This window comes from Mytilus edulis, chromosome 8 (assembly GCF_963676685.1).
Source record: "Mytilus edulis chromosome 8, xbMytEdul2.2, whole genome shotgun sequence".
NCBI classification, from domain to species: domain Eukaryota; kingdom Metazoa; phylum Mollusca; class Bivalvia; order Mytilida; family Mytilidae; genus Mytilus; species Mytilus edulis.
This window is the reverse complement of record NC_092351.1, coordinates 15,791,918-15,798,688: the sequence shown is the minus strand read 5'-3', so window position 1 is coordinate 15,798,688 and position 6,771 is coordinate 15,791,918. Positions and strand designations below refer to the sequence as shown.

Sequence of the window (6,771 nt, the reverse complement as noted above, 5' to 3'; positions counted from 1 at the left end):
CCGCTGTTTTTTTCTGTTTGAATGGACACGTCAATTGTTTGGGTCCTTCATAACTTGTTGTTCGGTGTGCTCCAAGTCTTCCTGTTAAAGGCTGTACCTAGACATATAATGGTGTACTATTATAAATTGTGACTTGGACAAGAGAGTTGTCCTACCATATCTTCTTATATCAATATAAGCAATTATTGGCCAACGGACGGTATTTATCAACGAGAAAACCGATACCGTATAGTCGGCTATATTAAAAGCCCCGTTACGACACAATTCGAAAGAGAAAACTGACGACCTCAGTTATAACAAATCAGTTTACCAAAAAATAAATATGACAGATTTAAATAAATTACAAACACTGCACATATATTATTATATGATTGTTTTAAACATGTTTGTATACGGGAAAACCTCCCCGTAATCAAGGACAGTGTAGTAACAGCAAAAGGATTTATTTTAAAGACGTCATAAACAATCTGAGAACTGCACGCCATTTTTGTTTTAATCATAAGATAATACCTTTCAAATAGTCCGACTTTAGAGGAATGAGACAACTTTTAGAATTAGATCCTGTTTGTGAAACTAAAACAAGGAACCTAGCTCTATCTCTACTCTAACTATGATTCTAAAATTCAAATCCATGTATTACATGTATCATATAGGACCATATTTCGTAATTGTAATGAGTCGAAATTGCAATAGCTGTCCTTATCTGTCAATTCAAATTTTAAACATTTTTAATACTCTAAGTATGATCGTTAGAGATATGTATTTTCTATAACTGTATCCTGTTTAGCTGTTTCGTCTTTATCAGTAATATTGTGTAGCGTTTTATGTTCCGATAAAGCACTGATATTATCTTTTAGTGAAGGTACAAGTAACATTGATAAATCGAAGATTTGTGGGGAGTGTCGCTGTTTTCTAACATGTTTGTCTAACTCCTGGCATCCAATCGAATCTTTAGGAGTATGAACGTTGCCATTTTGAACCGGGTTTGGAACATCAGTTAATGTTGTTCTAGTAGAAGTAGAATTCTGATGTTTCGAGGTCCGTCTTCGCATGCTGAAACTATAAAAAACTAAATGTATTAACAATATTTAACCTTTAATAAATTGAAGAATTGCCGATATTTGAATACTTTATGAACTATTGAAGAATCAATCAATTGTTTTTTTCATTAACTGATGTAGGTAATTAAACATCATTGATATGCTTTGTCAATAGAATATATTAGGTCAAAGAACTATTCCTATAAACAATAACAATTGTCTCCGTTTGTCATAATTGTTTGTTTTGGGAAATACCCTACATATTATGGTCATGGGAACAATCAAGGACAGCAATTTATGCATGAATTTTATTGGGTGAATCGGAATGTTGCATGCAATTAAGTAGTTCTCGGTGTCAAGAGTTTAGACGCAATATGATCATAATGTATCTTTAGGGTTCTAAAGAAACTCTTAAAAAGTTTACAGAATCTACATAATGTATATTTATCAGTATTAATAGCAGAATTGTTACTCTGGTTTCGTGCATTTACTGCATTACATATAACCAAAGAGTACCAGGAACAATTTCATTCCTGATGAAAATAATATATTTGAAATGAAGATATGTTAACACAAACCGTTTGAGCAGTTAACCGATATGAAGATGCAGTAGAAACAATAGTCAAAAAATAAATTGTTGAAGCTTCTGAACTCTCCTGCAATTCTTTACAATAGAAAGGTAATAATCTGTCGGTTTATGTATTTTCTATTTAATATTCTCAATCAATTAGATAATAACTCAAAACTAATACAAGATCTTTAACTTCATGCATACATGAACTGTTATGAGCAATATAAATTAATCCCTCCTTATATGTGGTGTTAACTTTCGTTATGCGACTTGAAATGAGTTTAAATCACAGCTACTGGGTTTTTTTTTTTATCAAAAGATTAAATTGATAGATAAATTATTTAAATGAAAGTGCAGTTTTATTTGAATATGAGTCCTCTAATAATGAGCACAGTGAGATATCAAATACATGTCTTTAATGTAATCCATCTCTTTCGTGTAATTTATCAATTTGTTTTGCATTTGAACGACACCAACATAAATAAATGACATAATAACTATTCTCTTCTGACTTTATTATAAGTGCTGTCAGAAAATCTACAGCTTGTTTAAATAAGTAACTTGTCCGAATTTATGATAGTCTATTTCCTTCATAGAAAGGTGTTGGAAATATAGACCACATAAGAAAACGTTATCACGGCATAGACGGGGAGAGTTATTTAACAACAACATGAATTTCCATGAAGCACTTTGCATATCCTTTTATGACTATCCTGTCACTTTGTTACATTACGGTTTAAAGGATATCATAAACTAAATATGGTGTTTCATATATAGTTATCGCATGGTCCTGTTCCCAAAACAGAATGACAAAAGAAAAACAATATGCGATAGAAATAATTGACGTTGGAATCATGAAAAAGAGACAACAAAAACTGACAATTTCGAATGCTATCTTAGACTTTCATTGTTGATTTTTATTTTTATAACATTTGAAAAACAAGTTTTAAAGTTCTTTAAGGTTATGGAAAATTGAAAACAAAATCTATCAACTTGCAGACTGGAAATATAAAGAAGTTTTCGCTATCGATAATTACAAGCTACAAATGTAATCGATACCTTTTCCAAATAGCATTAAACTTTTGATCAGTGTAGCAGGAAAGTCCTATCGAAAGAATTTTCATTGTATTCTTTTTCGTTATTATTCAGATTTCATATTTTTTTTATGTTGCTCCACAAAATTATTGTTTGTTTGCTCCATCTGGAAACGTTTATTCCATTTTGCAATTAAGAAATTTTACATTTTATAGAAAAATGACCTACATGTAGAATTCGATTGGAAAACTAAGTTTGATGAGTACTGCCTACTTTAATTTTAGAATCATTTTGAAAAAGAAGAAAATATAGCAACACTTTTGGGAGACAAGGATCATGATATTGTTTTTTAGTTTCCTTGTAAGAGATAATCAAATCTTTCTTTTCAAATATGATGTTATCTCACAAATGACCTTTTATACTTTTATACTGGCTTAATAACCAAAGTTTTAGCTATTTTTAACGTTCATTTGATGTCTTATTTTATACACTGACTTGAATATTAGAATCCTATTTAATATTCATATCAAAATGTTAGTAACATTAAGTATAGGATAATTTGCATAAATGAAACTGATTTTTTTTTAATGTTTCTTTTATGAGTCCAGGACGTGAATTTTGAACTTCCAAGTTATCTTTTTGTTATTGCTATTCCCTTCTTCTACACTTTCACACTTTTAATTTATACTAGAACACACCCGTGATATCCCGGGTCCGTGACTGAATTAATGTATATAACTGTGAGTAAGCCTTATTTAAGTATTGTTATTGTCATGTGATAAAGTCATGCCAAGCATAAGATACACAGTTTCCTCTGCTTTCAAAATCTTTCTGTTTGAACCCGTCGACCTGGAACTTATCAATTTTTGGTAATATTAATTATTTTGAAAACAACAGATCCTGAAATGGAGTATTTTTTAATCAACAGTATTGTCCTATATTAGTTATACATAAAGTTGAATTCTTTTATTGTACGTCATGCCCGCTAACAAATTGAAAACTGTACCTATATGCCTTATTTAAAGTCCAGATTTTTAGAATTCGTATTGTTATCTTAGAAAATCTTACTGGTTGTAATACTGCAATAGGGAAACAATTTGACAATGATTGAATTCAGGAGTGTCAACCCTGTGATTATGACCCGTGTATATAGCAAAATCCTAAATACACCGTTTGGTGGTGCGCCTGTCAGATGCGGAACGTACAGATAAGGTAATAGGTAACAGATGAATATACTATTGGTATCGGTATCGGATTCGACCCGGAACTTGTTAATTATTGGCAATATTAATTATGTGGAAAACATTGTCGTTTTTACTCGATGAAGGCTGACAAATTGGACCTCATTATTTTAGTATTATAGATATTACAAAACAAAACTACTTTTCATGCAAATGCACACACGTGACCTGTCGTATCTCAATAGATTGACTCTCTTAAACTAAGGATTACTCTGAGGATTGATATCGTCGAAACACTGCATATTTCATAAGATAGCCATATAAGACTTAACAAACATTTTGCCCTTGTCTACTAAAATTCCTACATATTTTTGTTTTTGTAAGCACACAATTCTAGAATCATATATTTGTTCGTTATCAATACAATGGTCAATTTGACATTAACATACACAGGAAAAGTTTCCCTGAATTAATCAAACCCTACGAAGGTTAATTGATATAAACATGATATCACTACATGCATATTTTCTAAAATGTTCAATAAAGATTATGAAAACAATAACAGGTTCTGCTTTTATAAACGAAACACATCAATTTAAATTTTAATTCATTGAATGTATGTTACGAAGATCTACGAAACATACATTGTATAATAGCGTTTTATATAGCTTTTTATTTAAATAATAAAACTGTTTACTGTAGAATCAATTCACACAATTCTGCAGTAAAACTATTATATGAGTAAGGAGTTTATAAGCCTTTAGTTAGCGTTGTAATTAATATTTGATTGTGATCAATAAATTTTATTTCTCGCGGAGACGTTCAATGGATTCAATTTATATATAACGAAATTTTTTTTTAATCGATAGTATACACTTACACATTTCGGTTGCAAATCTTTGGTAGGTTTCTTTTAAAAGTTTCGTTGATGTTGACGTAAATGTAAAAGTTAATTCCATAATTAGAAAATTGAATCAAATACAGTATTGCTTTGGTGAGCCCACGTTGTGCTGATATAAATTGAAGTGTGGTTTTTTTAGAAAATGTATACTTATGAAGAATAACATCTGAGTAAGGCGCTTACTACTCCTTATGTTGCGCTTTCTATACTCTTTACTCCTCATAAGTAATCAACGTAATCGTCCAAAACTCCGCAATGTTTGTCCAATAAAGATATTCATGATAAACATCAATATAAATGGAAGTAAAGACAGCCATACTAGATCTATGACAACATAATATTTTTCTTCAAAATTGAAAGATGCAGGTGAGGTGTTATTGCATATGTATTTATTCTGTACTTTCATCAAACCGTTATTTATAAAAAGATGACCATCTATTGCGAAGCTCATTAGTATTGGTACTATTAGAACTATTTTAAGCAGTGAATAAAATTTTGCAGTTCGATATTGTAACGGAAACCGAGTTTTTACAAACCTCTCAACCGTTATTGACACTAGTATCCAAGAAAAAATATGCATAGAAAAATATATCATAAAGACATCCAGTTTACAACCGACGTCAGAAATAGTCCGAATGTCGAAATCGAATGTTGCTAGAATCCATCGTCTCACTAATCCAGTTATAAGTACGGTAGTGTCCGATAAAGAAAGAATAAAAAGGAAATTATAGGTTATATTTTTCCATTGTTTCATCCGACATAAAACAATAATAATTCCAATGTTTCGAAAAACTCCGACAATAAAGATTATTGGTGAAATTATTCTCCAAATCCATTTTGTGATTTCCTCTAATTGTACTGCATTTGTATTAAATGGCACATCAGTTATGTTGTCATAATTATTTAAATTAGTTACATTTACATAGTTGGACGATGTGAATGAGCACTCTGTGTATGAATCAGTTGTATCTATAGTACTGCTTTCACCTGTTTGAGCACCGACAACCATTAGTTTACCACCATAACAAGCGTCTAACAAATTATAAGTCATATAATGCTTTCTAATAACAAAACGTAAAGCAGGTTTAATAGGGTGTATCTGTGCAAGGTAATATTTTGTACATTGTTCGTCACCGATGCGTTTTTTTTATTCATAATATTTTTCACTTCTACACGGGTCACAATCTCTTTACTTTCTCTTTAGATAATTAAAACTGTTGAAATACCAAAAACTGCTATAAAATATGTAAATATTCAATTTGCGCCTTTCGTAACTGATAAAGGTCTTGAATGATACTCTGTACACTATATTTGTATGAATAAAAATAGTTTTGTTATTAAAATGTATGTATTTAATAACTGATGACTTGTATTGTATGTCAATATTTAAGGCTCGTAATTTGAATATTAAAAAAAAAAGTGCTTTGTCATGGATACATTTACACGTCTATTTATCTTTAACTCAAATTATATAAAAGAAAGTCTATCCTTAATTACTTTTTAAATGTATCGTCTAGATTGGATAAAAAGTATTTTACTTCTTTTGACATCTACAACCATTAACGAAAATGTTAATGCTATTTAATTAATATATACATTTAATAAATAATTTCCATTTTTCTTAAATCTTGAAATAATGTTATTGAAATCATAAAGCTAACAAATGCAAATACTTCTCAATTAATTTTGCACCATAGAATCAATGTTTTGTGTTTCGTCATTCAACAACCGTATTCATACAAACAGACAAAATACAAAAACGAAGACAAGTACAAAAAAGTACAGTGGTATCTATCTCATAATTATGTGGGAAGCTCTGATAAAATTTCAATTTTAACAGTTTTATAATCATACCTTTCGTAAAGGATAACTTGTAAATTGCACGTCCCTCATCTATTAAAATGTGTATTATAATCCGAAATGACTGAAAGGTATTAAAGTATTCAGTAGAATTATATAGCTAAATGCAAACTGGTTTTATGATGTAATAGATTTAACATTTGATCATGTGCAAATGATTCTTTCAAAAACTTATCATTTATA

The 6,771-nt window shown here is 30.0% G+C and overlaps 1 long non-coding RNA gene across 1 annotated transcript; it reads right to left on the bottom strand.

The window, feature by feature from the left end:
• Positions 1-430: 430 nt before the first annotated feature.
• On the bottom strand, positions 431-5,802 carry LOC139484923 (uncharacterized). The gene is made up of 2 exons (XR_011655193.1): positions 4,708-5,802; positions 431-1,059 (listed from the first exon to the last, which is right to left on the bottom strand). It is a non-coding gene; the product is annotated as an uncharacterized lncRNA (long non-coding RNA).
• Between the last annotated feature and the right edge of the window lie 969 nt (positions 5,803-6,771).